Source organism: Bos mutus, chromosome 23, assembly GCF_027580195.1.
Source record: "Bos mutus isolate GX-2022 chromosome 23, NWIPB_WYAK_1.1, whole genome shotgun sequence".
Classification (NCBI taxonomy): Eukaryota; Metazoa; Chordata; class Mammalia; order Artiodactyla; family Bovidae; genus Bos; species Bos mutus.
The window spans coordinates 34521556-34534197 of record NC_091639.1 but is presented as its reverse complement, the minus strand read 5'-3'; the positions used below and the strand labels follow the sequence as shown (position 1 = coordinate 34534197).

At 54.3% G+C, this 12642-nt stretch overlaps 1 protein-coding gene across 4 annotated transcripts in view; it reads left to right on the top strand.

The window, feature by feature from the left end:
• The first annotated feature begins 9343 nt into the window (after positions 1 to 9343).
• Positions 9344 to 12642, top strand: part of FOXP4 (forkhead box P4) — a 51156-nt gene continuing 47857 nt past the window's right edge. For 2 of the 4 annotated variants that reach the window (XM_070361464.1, XM_070361461.1), the window contains exon 1: positions 9345 to 9873. The gene's annotated coding sequence lies outside the window, so the exon portion shown is untranslated. Of the gene's footprint in view, positions 9874 to 12642 lie in introns of all 4 variants that reach the window. The other 2 variants (XM_070361462.1, XM_070361463.1) reach the window with 2 other exon arrangements.

The following is a 12642-nucleotide window of genomic DNA, read 5'->3' as shown; positions in this document are numbered from 1 at the left end:
GCCTTTGGATGCCTGGCTCCGGGGAATTCCTGCTGCCCAGCAACCATGAGAGAGATCTTGAGGGCTGGAGGGCCAGGGGTCAAGAGCAAAAGAATCTGAAAGAGAGAAAACCAGAAAGAAGAGGGGATGCAGGAGAACTGGAAAGGAGGTGGGCCCTGGAGTCCTGGCCTGGCATGGAGTGGACTCAAACCAGAGTGAGGAAGCCCAGGAAAGTGTGTGAGCCCCACTCCACGGGCCCTGCCAGATGCCACACACAATCAGTGACTTAACGAAGATGCTCTTGGGACTTCCCCGGCAGTCCAGGAGCTAAGGTTCCACCCTCCCAATGCAGGGGGCTCCAGTGGCTAAGACTGTGCACTCCCAATGCAGGGGGGCCAGGTTCGATCCCTGGTCAGGGAATTAGATCCCACATGATGTAATTAAGAGTTTGCACACCGCAACTAAAGATCCGGCACGCCGCAATGAAGATGGAAGATCCTGAGTGCCGCAACTAGGACCCAGGGCAACCAAGGACATACATAAATAAGACTGTCACTTCTTCCCTTTAACCCACCCTACATCGATTGCCTCTGCCATTTGGGGAACTGCTTTCTCTTTACAAACAAACCAAATAAAATTCAACACTAGGAGTACTGTGAGGATCAGCGATACATATGAAAGTGCCTGGTAAACAGACACTCAGTAGGTCATGGCTATTTCCAGTGTGAGGTCACCTTGGTTTTGACTTTCCTCCTTCACATCCCACCTCACCCTCCAGTGCCAGTGACCGAGACCCCAAACCCCAGGCCCTCCAGTTTCCTCAGGGAAAAAATGTTTCCCTTTCCGAGTACAGAGTTCTGAAGGCATCTCCAACAGTGGACATGCAGAAAGGGCGCAGCAAGCGGTGATGGAAAGAGCGGGAGGCGCACAGAGGCAGGGACAGCCCTGAGGGAGTGAGGATGCCGTCTCTTGTCCCATTTTCAAAATTTTACTTGTTTTATTTTTGGCTGTGCTGGGTCTTCGTTGCTGCGTGTGGGCTTTCTCCAGTGGCAGAGAGTAGGGGCTACGCTCTAGTTGCAGTGTGCAGGCTTCTCACCACAGTGGCTCCTCTCGTTTCGGAGCACAGACTCCAGAGCGTGGGCTCAGTAGCGGTGCACGGGCTTAGTTACCCCTCGGCACCTCCTGGACCAGGGATCGAACCCCTGTCCCCTGCATTGGCAGGCAGACTCTTAACCACTGGACCACCAGGGAAGTCCTATCATGTCCCATTTTTAATCCAAGTCCTCACCTCGACCCCCAGCTCTTTCCCTCCAATCACTGAAGACACAGGAACTGCATGGGTTCTACAGCTCCTTCGCTATTACCTGCAGCGCATCGACTTGCCCTGAGGTGTCAGACTATTAAAAAAAGAAAACTATCAAATAATAATCAAACCAAATCAACAAGCGTTTACTGTGCAAAACACACTAGGCTGGGCGTAAGAGGAAATCCCAAAATGACTAAAATCGTGGGCTCTGACCTCAGTTTATTATCTAGTTAGAGAGATGAGGCATACTTGGTTAAACAGTGAAGGAAGAAAACAATGTATTAGAAGTTACTTGGTGCTTATGAAATAATAATTATCCAACAACACATTGTAACATCAACACAAGCAGCTAAGGAGGAGTGGGAAAGAGATGGAAGTGGGCTGGGGTGATCAAGAGAGACTGAACATGGCTTTGATCTACAGGAGCCTCCGCAGGGAACCCTACAGGTGTTACACTCTCTCGCCATCTCTGCCAGACCATCTTTCTCCCTTTTCTGGAGTTGAAGGAACTGAGATTAAGCCCTGCTGCTTCAGGATTTCAGGCTAGAAAGTGACAGAATTGGGATTTAAGTCTGTGGGATTTTCTTTCCTTCTTCTTTAATATTTTAATTATTTGGTTGTGCTGGGTCTTCGCTGCGGCACGCAGGATCTGCGCTCTTTAGTTCTGGCATACGAACTCTTAGTTGTGGCATGTGGGATCTAGTTCCCTGACCAAGGATTGAACCCCGGGGACCCCTGCATTGGAAGCCTGGAGTCTTAGCCACCATCAGAGAAGTCCCAATCAGAAGCATCTTTCTGAGGAAGGAAGAAGTGGGGTAGCTCTCGAAGGATGAACAGCAGGAAAAGAGAAGGGATTCTCATCTATGCACTCCTCCCTGGCCTTTCTTTGTCTCTGGGGCATTCCCCACCACCCCTGCCTTGGGGAATGGCTGGGTGTGGTGCGTGGACAGAGGAAGTGCGCTAGGTCTGCTTTCTAGGCCCATCCCTACCTATGTCCTGCTCTCTCTCTTTCTGTGAAAATCCCTCCATGGGATTGGGGCGGGGTGGGGGTCTCATTTCACCCAAAGACACTGTGTTCTAACTGATGGAAAAATTGTCCACTGCATGTCAGGTTATTGTTCATTTCTCATTCCTTAATGAATGATTTTCCACCAAGGAGCACAGAGTCCCCTTCCCACCACCCCATGGACAAGGCCTGCATCTCTGAGAGCCTAAAAGTGAGCCCCGAAAACATCTCCCAGGGCCCAGCACTGGGCCAGTCTGCTACCAAGCGGGGCAACCTGGCCCACCCCCAGGCCTGGGTGCCTTCCCCTCCTCCACAGTCCCCTGGAACAGCTTCCCACACTGCATGGTCCTCTACTCAGGGCAATATGGTAAACTGATAAGCCTCCCCCACCCCAGGGTAGGAGCCCCCCTTAATAAGGGGGAGAGTCTGGAGGAGAGTGCCTTGGAGGTTCCTGGCACAGTTCATTAAGATATCAACCCTTAATGAAATATTTCTTTGTTTAAATCGTCATTTATCTTGGGGAACAGGGGCCTTTGTGGCAAAGAAAGAGGCTAGCCCCTTCCATCCCTCCCCCACCTCCACCCAGCACAGACCCTGGGTCTTTCTGAGTCAGAAAGATTGGGAAGCAGGGTGGGGAGGGACAGCTGGGAGATGGGGAGGGGAGAAGACTCCAGAGTGAGTGGAGGAAGCACAGAGAGAAAGAAGGTCAACTTGACTGAGCAGGAGGCAAACAAGGAGAGAGGCAGAAGGCCCTGGTTGGGGGGAGGGGGTGGCATAGGGGCGGGATGGGACACTGCTCAAAGCCCACTGCAGTGTGGCCACAACAGCCAAACAACCCAACTGTCACTGGGAGGATGGGTAAAGAAACGGGAGCCCACAGATGTGACAGAACGATCTTCATCAGTCTTTCCAATTAATGACCCAGAGATGCACATAGCAAACCTGAATTAACCTCAGCAACATGAAATTTAGTAAAGAATACCACCACCACCAAATAGGAAAAGCAAGGAGCGGAAAGATACATTTTATTTAACATTTTAAGACACCAAAGCCACACTAAATGACTAAGGGTATATATAAAACTTACTTTGGAAGACTACCTCCTAGCTTCTGGAAACTGGCTACCTCTGGCAAAGGAAGGATGGAGAAAGGGAAGAAGGGATATGGAAGAATCTCAATTTTATCAGTAACAATTAGTAGGCTATTTTTTTTTTAAGCATAAAGACACACAAACCGTAAGTGCACACCAGCTCAGTTGTCATAAAGTGAGCACACCTCTGTAACCAAATCCCAAATTCAAAAAACACAAAGTATTCCCAATCCCCCAGGAACCCCAAGTTATTCCCCCACCTAGAGCTGCCACTCTCCTGAGTTCTGTCTTGTCAATTTCGTTAGATTGATTTTTGAATTTCAGATAAGTAGAATTTCTCTCTGTGACTGGCCTTTTTTTTTTTTTTCCACTCCAGGTCTTTTAGATTCTTTACACCCATCATGTCATGAACTCACAGGGGATGGGCTCCAACAGTTCAGGCTTCTTTCCATTAGTTTTCATGAAGTGTGCTTCTCTGGGTGGAGCAGGCAGATTCAGTTGAACCTAAATATCTTTCTCTTTAGCTTCCTTCTTTTTTCTTTTTTTTTTGGTGGGGGGGGGAGAGGCATTTATTGATTTTTTTTTCACTGCACTGGGTCTTTGTTGCTGCACGAGAGCTTTCTCTAGTTGCGATGAGTGGGAGCTACCCTCTCTTGTCGTGGTGTGCGGGCCCTAGGCTCAAGGGTTTCATAGTCCTGGCACCCAGGCTTACTTGCTCTGTGGCATGTGGCATCTTCCCGGGCCACAGATTGAACCCATCCCCCCTGCATTGGTAGGTGGATTCTTAACCACTGGACCACCAGGGAAGTCCTTCCTTCTTTTTCCTGATCATTTTCTTTCACAAGTTTCAGGAAGCTATCTTGGCTCTTAGAGTGCTTAATATGTTCTAGGCGTGCGTGTGTGCTAAGTCACTTCCGTGGAGTCTGACTCTTTGCGACTCCATGGACGATAGCCCGCCAGGTTCCTCTGTCCTTGGGATTCTCCAGGCAAGAGTGGGTTGCTATGCCTGCCTCCAGGGGATCTTTCCACCCCAGGAATTGAACCCACATCTCTTAGGACTCCTGTACTGGCAGGTGGGTTCTTTACCACAAGCATCACCTGGGAAGCCCCAATATACTCTATACGCACATTAATTCTCTTGACAAGAATCTTGCCCTTAAGTTGTTTACAAGGATGCCAAGAGCATGCTGGGTAACATGGTAGACTCTTTCAGTTTTGTTATGGTACCATTTGGGAGGCGTTCCTTTTTGAACAGTGTCCATTCCCTTGATATCTACAATATCACCTTTTTTGTAGATTCCCATGAATGTGGTCAAAGGACTGACTCCATGTTTTCTGAAAGGCCTAGAGAGAAAGGGGTGGGTGCCCCTCTCCTTCCCTTTGTGTTGGACATTTTGGTGAATTACTGGAAGATCGGAGTTCCAGCCAAAGGCGTGACTGATTCTTGTGCTCAACATTGTTTGTGAGACATCCCCTCATTGCTGGGTGTGCCTATTGCTTGTTCATTCTCATTACCAAGTGCTAGCCCATGCATGAGAATATCAGCACTTATTCACCCATTCCACTGCTAATGGCTATCGTGAATGGCACTCTTCTCCCGCTCAACCATTTTAGTATCTGTCTTTTGCTGAACGCATTATGCATTTCTATAGGTGTATACTCAGCTGTTGAGCCACTACATTATGTTGGTAATGTTTTATTCCTTAATTAACTAAAAACCAGTTTGGGTTGTTATTGTTCTTATGCTGTGTGGATCTTTGTTCCCCAACCAGGGATTAAACCCCAGGCCCACAGCAGTGAAAGTGTCTAGTCTTAACCACTGGACTACCAGGGAATTCCCTTAAAAAAAAAAAAAAAAAAAAAAAAGGTTTTGAAGGGGGAAAAGAAGTAAGATTCAAGCAATCAGATGAATGGAAACATAAAATATCTGAGTCTAGATGTGTGGGGACTGTGGGAATAGAGGGCACCCCCACCCCCAATGTCGGGCCTGGTACTAAGAACATACCCACTGACCCACTTCATTTGGTTCCATCACTTCATGGCAAATAGATGGGGAAACAGCGGAAACAGTGACAGACTTTATCTTTGGGGGCTCCAAAATCACTGCAGATGGTGACTGCAGCCATGAAATTAAAAGACGCTTGTTCCTTGGAAGAAAAGTTATGACCAACCTAGACAGCATATTAAAAAGCAGAGACATTACTTTGCCAACAAAGGTCCATCTAGTCAAAGCTATGGTTTTTCCAGTAGTCATGTATGGATGTGAGAGCTGGACTATAAAGAAAGCTGAGCACCAAAAAATTGATGCTTTTGAACTGTGGTATTGGAGAAGACTCTTGAGAGAGTCCCTTGGACTACAAGGAGATCAAACCAGTCCATCCTAAAGGAAATCAGTCCTGAATATTCATTGGAAGGACTGATACTGAAGCTGAAACTCCAACACTTCGGCCACCTGATGCAAAGAACTGACTCATTGGAAAAGACCCTGATGCTTGGAAAGATTGAAGGCAGGAGGAAAAGAGGATGACAGAGGATGAGATGGTTGGATGGCATCACCAACTCAACGGACATGAGTTTGAGTAAACTCTGGGAGTTGGCGATGGACAGGGAGGCCTAGCATGCTGCAGTCCATGGGGTCACAAAGAGCTGGACATGACTGAACCCACTTCATCCCCAGAACAGGGAGGTAGCTGACCCTGGGAAAGGGCACCTCTTCAGGGCATGAAGACCTGAGAGTGAATCCTCACTGCACCACCTTCTAGGTCTGTGACCTGGGGTAAGTTGCCTGACTTCTCTGAGCTTGAGTAGTAGTAGTGTAACGTGTGTGTTCAGTCGTGTCCGACTCTTTTCGACCCTGTGGACTGTAGCCCACCAGGCTCTTCTGTCCATGGGATTTTCCTAGCAGGAATACTGGAGTGATTGCCATTTCCTCCTCCAGGGGATCTTCCCAACCCAGGGATCGAACCTGTGTCTCTTGCATCTCCTGCATTGGCAGGGTGTTTTTTTACCTCTTTGCCACCTGGGAGCCCCTACACTTGAGTGCCTCACTGTAAAATGAGAAGAGCCACTTTGCCCGGGGTGATGCAGCTGAACAGCATGTGAATCAAGTGCCTGGCACACAGCAGGCACTTACAAGTATCAACTGCAGACGTACACATGATCTACGATTTTGTGAAGTCAGTATTCTCGTTTTTAGGTGAGGAAACTGGGGCTCACAAAACAGAAAGTGAGTGTTTATGGAAAATATGTGATGAATAGGCACGGAGCTAGATGCTTTGCCCAGGCTTTTTCATGCTACCCTCCAAACCCCAGGAGGCATTCTCCAAAGGTCATGGATGAGGAAACTGTGGCTCTATCCTGTAACTTGCCCGGATCACACAGCTGGTAAGTGACAGATGCTGAAGTTCAACCCTAGGCTGCCTCACTCCAGCCTCTGTGCTCTTAATCATGGCCTCCCTAGTAGGGCCAGGCCATGGGCCCTTGTTCTTGTCACATCATAGGCCCTGACCCTGGGACCCTTTGAAGAAACAAAGATAGACGGAAAGAGGAGCCTCCTACCTAATCACAGTTGCTTCTGCTTAGGAGCCAAGGGCTACTCTTTGGAAACTTTTTCTGGAGCCCCTGCATCCAGAAAGAAAGGCTTTGGGCCGGCTGTTTTAATTTGGGGGTGTGTGTTTTGTATATGTCTTCAGTAAGACCTTGTTTCCTAATTAAATTGCCCTTTAGGTGAGGACCACACAGGATATTTTTCCTCCCTTGGGCCCCCCACTGTGACTCACGGGGGGGGGCGGTGGATGCTGGGAACTGAACTGACCTGAAGATAATGGTAAACTGAAAACCATTTCTTAGGGAAATCCCTTTAGCCAAGTGAATCCACGTATGAGGTGTGGAGGGCTGCTGCAAGAAGGTGATGGGAAAGGACACAGTGGGCCAGAGAGCCAGACAGAAAACAGCTGGAGAAACCCACTGGATGTTACCTCATTCCTTCTTCTGTATTGAAAGTCCTTAGTTTCACCCCACCTGAAATCTCTGCAGGAGAAGGAGGGAGGAGGGAAGGAGGCCCGAGGGGCATGATCATCATCCAGCTGGGCTTACATAGGACCTGTCAACTCCAGGTCAGGCTCAGGCCCGTCCACATGCTCTGACTCCCACCAGAGCTGACCCTCCACAGAAAATAAATAGAATCACACCACCAAAGACTTCCTTCCTCCTACACTGTACTACTCAGGTAACCCACAGGCAGGCAGTGCTGTTTCAAAGGCCTCACTGAAGTAGTTCTGGTTGGAATCCTGCTTCATCCCTTACCAGCCAGGTAAGCGTGGACAGGTGAACTTAACTTTTTTGTAAAATGGAGGTCACAGGACTATCTACTTATAGGGTTATGGAAAAGATGAAATGAGTCCTATGCCTGGCATGTGGTACAACTCAAATGTTAGCTGTGGTTATTTTATTCTTAATGCTTCTGTTATTGCTACGCTGGAAAGGACCTGTGGTATCCACATACAAGGCGCTCAGGGTCCTCCTCCCAGCGATTTCCCAGCTAGCTATCTGAAAAGCTCCAACAGAACCTGAATATGCCTGTCACACCTGCCCCATGCAGAGCAGATACATAGGAGCTGGACCTGCACAGGCAGCACACACAGGACAGCTCCACCTGGTCATCTGCACCCGCAGAAAAGGGACGGAGTAAAGCGAGGAGAACCCAAGAGGAAATCTCTTTTTCTTCCAAGTCCCCTTGGAAAGGCTTCTCTTCCAAGAAATCCTCTCTCCCCAGGCCACAGCCCCGGCATCCCCGAGGCACCAGAAGCTCCCAATCCACCGGAGCATCCCGTGTCTGCCCGTCTCCACCTGCCTCGAGGGATTTGGGCCAGAAGAGCCTTCTAGGGCCACAGCCTTCCTAGCCTCCTCTCACAGCCGGGCCCTCCCTTGGTCACGGCCAGTTCGTGACAAGCTCTGAGGTGTTCCTCACCTCTCGTCACTGCAACACACAGAGCCAGATCGGAGATGTTTTGGGGTTAGAAGGCGGAGAGAGAATTTATTCAGATTTCCACGAGTCTCTGCGCGTGGGGCGCCTGCTACCAGCACAGCCCTCCCCCTTGGATCTGGGCCTTTCCTCATCCGGACTTCCCCCTCCCAACCCAAAGACACACCTTGGCTCCAGCCACAATCCCTCGGTTCCTCCTCGCGCACTTCCCCGCCCTCAGGCAAAAGACGTTGAGTTTTGTTTACAATCTAATTTGTCCGGATAATTGCTTTTACTTTGCACTCCGCTCTGCCCGCGCGGATCCGGCTTTGGGCCCCTTTTCACTGGTTCGTAGAGCACTTTATGGGAAATTCCCCTTCCGGAGAGGGAGGCGGCGCGCGCCCGGGGTGACCGTTTCACAAAGCCCAGAGGAGTCTCCCCGCCACCACCACCCTGTCTCCCCGCCACCACCACCCTACCCAGCTTCAGAAGCACACGCCCCCCAGCCCTACGCAGCGGGGCGCAGAAGGGAGGGGAGGAAGGACACCCGCTCCAGACCCCGGCTCCCCCCCCGCCCCCGGCCACTCCCTGCGCCGGGCACAGCCCGCCGGGAACCAATGAACCGTGTGGGAGCAAGGGCTTGGCAGTCCCTCCAGACTCCAGAGAAAGGCTGGGGTTTGCGAAGCGCGCCTTGGGATTCGCAAAGCCAGAGTGAATCCCTGGGGTCCCTCCATTCCCCCCACCCCCACCGCCTTTTTACAGATTCGCAGCCCTATGTCTTCCCCACTTTTTCTTCCTCTAAAGTTTGGTCCACGTGGTCTCCTTTCGCTCGCCGCCGGCTGCGGGGCCGGGTGAAAGTTGCTGCACCTGCTTTAGGCGAATTATGGTAGCGCTAGAAGTTGGTCTGCCCTCCCTCCGCCGCGCGCCGGCTCCCTCCTCCCTGGCTCTCGGCGCGCTCCCTCCTTCCCCGCCTCCCCCGCCCCCTCCCGCCCCGCCCGCGTGCCGCCCGCTTGCAGCCACTCGCTGCCCGGGCTCAGTCGCAGCCCCTCGGAGTCGGGAGCCGGCCGCCCCTACGGACCGGAGCGTGCGGCCGGCGGCCGGGACGGAGCGCCCCCCACCCCCCGCCCAGCCCGCGAAGAGGGCGCGGCGCAGGCGGCGGCGGCGGCGCGGCGGGGAGGAGCCCGGGCCGGAACCAGGGCTGGGCCGGGGGCGGGGACGCCGGGGTCCCGGAGCCCCGGCGGCGAAGCGAGCGGACAAGCGTCGCGGGAGGACCGAGAAGGAGGAGCAGAGCCGAAGCAAGCCGAGCCGCCCCCAAAGTGCGATGCCCCGGCGAGGCTAGGGCGCGCGGCGGGCGGCCGGCCGGCGCGGCGCGGAGGGAGGGCGCCCGGGAGCTGCGCGGCGCCGGGCGGCGCGGAGGGGCAGCCCCAGCAGGCGGCGGCGGCGGCGGGCCCGGGCGGCGACCCGAGCGAGCCCCATGCCCCGCGCGGGCTGACGGGCCGGAGCCCGCACGGAGCGGCCGGGCCGGACAGGTAAGGTGGCCAGCCGAGCCCGGGGACGCGGGTGGGGCTGGGCCGGCGACCAGCCCAACTCCCTCGCTCGCGCACTCTCTCGCCCGCTCACTGGCTCACTTTGTGTTTGCAAACTGCCCGCCGGAGACGCGCCGGGCGCCGGGAGGAGCCGGGCCCAGGCCGGCGCACTTTGTTCCAGCCGGGGCCGGCTGCGGCGCCCTGACCCCGCGGGGCCGCGACACCCAGCCCCCGGCTCAGGCCCCCGCGGCTGGGAGCTGCCTGGGGAACAGGTGGGGTCTACGGCGCGGCGGCGGGGGGTGGGCAGCGGAGGTCGGCCGGGGTGGGGGTGGGGGGCTGGAGAGGCTATTAAGGCCCGCCATCCCCCCAAGAATCTAGGACCGGCCCCCTCCCGGCCTACCCGCGGGAAATGGGGTGTCTGGGGGAGCGACCACCGCACCACCCCCCTCCACTCCCCGAGTAAAACAAAGAGTACCTCCCGGCCTAGACTTTGCTGAGCCGGGGAGGGAAGTAGTGAAGTGGGGTCCCCCAACCCCAGTCTGTCTAGAACTCCCCAAGACGCGCCGGAGGCAGACAAATAGGGACGGGGGAGACCGCAGCCCAACTCGCCGCGCTTTGGATGAGGAGGGGACTCGGTTTGCTGGGGTCGCATCTCGGAGGTTCCGGGGCCAGTGGTCTCCTTTCCTTCATCCCTGGGTCGGCTGGGTCATACGAGAGGAAAACTTCTTGGGGACTTGAGAGCGTCTAGAAACGGCCTCTTGTGATTTTGTGCGCCGGTGCTGGAGGGTGGGGGGCTGACCCTGTGGGTATCTTTATTCGCCCCATTTGGAGAGAGCCCCGCCTCACCATACAGGGGAAGAGAGAAGGCGGCAGCAGGGTTCGGAGGTCGCCTGGGAAGAGTGTCCCGGGATAACCAAGTAGGACCCCCCTCCTCAGACCCAGAACTGTGGCATCTTCCCAGACAGGCCCCCCGCAAACACTTCTCCCCGAGCGGCGGTCACCCCGGCAGCGCTCCAGCCTTGCGCTCCCCATCAACGAACGCCTAACTAACTTGAGCTGAGCCTGGCTAGAACCCGAGGCGCTAGAAAGCGGGGCCCCTTGAGCTGCCAGGGGTCCTGGCCTCCCCGGCAAAGGACCGTGTGCTTTCGCGGGAGGCGGATTCTGAGTCAGAGGCCCTAACGGCTGCGGATTCCTTCTCTCCAATTGGGGCGACCTCGTGAACACTTGGGCGTCCCACCCGGACTCTCTTGGTTGGGAGAAGAGGATATGGGAACGCCGAGACCCTGAGCCCATATAGAACCCCCGGCTCAGCCGTGTGCATCGCCGGCTTCTCTTGCCAACTCCCGCCCCGCTGATTTCCTCGCTCCCTCGGTGCCTGGGTTTAAGCCGTCTGGAGATCTCCCGCGTGTCTTGCATCCTTGGGCCGGGTCTCCCTGCTGTTTGACCTCAGAGACCGGAGCAGGGGTTGGAGGTGAGGTGCCCCAGGAGAAAACCCGAGTCTGAAGCTGTCATCCCAGTGGTTGCTGAGAAAAGCCTAGGAGCATTTTGGCCAATGCGGGTTTTCACTTGAATTTGAGCATCTTCATCCGGCGTTAAAGCACGTGCCTGGACTGTCCCAAAGCCAACTGTGTTGGGTCTAGGATTGAGGGGTTGAGGAGCACAGTTTGAGAGGCACCTAGGGTTGGAGCTGGAGGCTCGCCTGGGTGCCCCCTTCTCCCACCCAGAAGGAAGGAGCTGTGGGATCATGTATACAGTCTGTAGCCGAGGGAGAGTCTGACCAGTGCCATTGTAGAACACAGCGGGTAACAGAGACCTCGACACCAAGGATTTGAACCCAGAAATTCACTTTTTGTGGGAACCTGGGACTGAACGCTACTGGCACTGGGCATTTCAAGCTGATGAGCTTCCTAGTAAGCCAGTGGGTGGGGCAGGGGTGAGAGGAAGGGGCAAAGGCCCAATAAGCTTGCCAGGCCCCAGCTGCTTTAAGAAGAGCCACCCAGCTCAGACAGCCCCTGCCTCAGCCAACCCTGCCCAACCTGGCAGAAAACTGCTGCAGGGGAAGGGAAATCTGCAGGCTTGTTTTGTTTTTGTTTTAACTTGAGAAACTTTGTTTTGCCTGGGTTCTGGGCTCTTTGTCACCTGGCAGGTAGGAGGGAGGCCCCTGGGACTGTGCTGTGGGCACCTGGACAGTCTGCCCGCTCCGGCACCCTTAGATCTGAGCCTCTCAGAAGCATGACTGTCTCCTGAGCTCCCCATCTGGTGTCACTCCCACTGTCATCAGTGGGGCACAGTGGCATCAGGTGGCAGTGGCTGTGCTCCCCGCCCCCCAACTTGGGACTCCTGTAAGATCTGAATCTCTCCTGGGTCCCCCCTCACTACCTTACCCCTCCCCAATCCTAACCTTGGCTCTACGCTGGGGGAGACCATGGGAACCTTTTCTTCTGGCACTAAGGGCTAGATTGCTGGGTGGGGTTTTCCTCTCCCTCTCCCGGTCCTGGGCAGGTTTTGCAGGACTTAGGGAGCTGGTGAACCCCTGAGCCTTGGGGAGAGAAAGTCATGACACCAGTGTGGGGGAGTGCGGGGGTGGGGTGGGGGGCTAGTGTGGCCCAACTTGCAAAAGGACCTATCTCTGTCCCTTCTCACACCTGGACACCCCTACCCCACCCCCTTTCCTCTGCCTTTGACCAGAAACTTCCTTTCTGGCTGCTGGCAGGTAGGTCCCTTCTTGCCAGGAATGTGCATATCCTGCTGGGCCCCTACTCCAAACACACC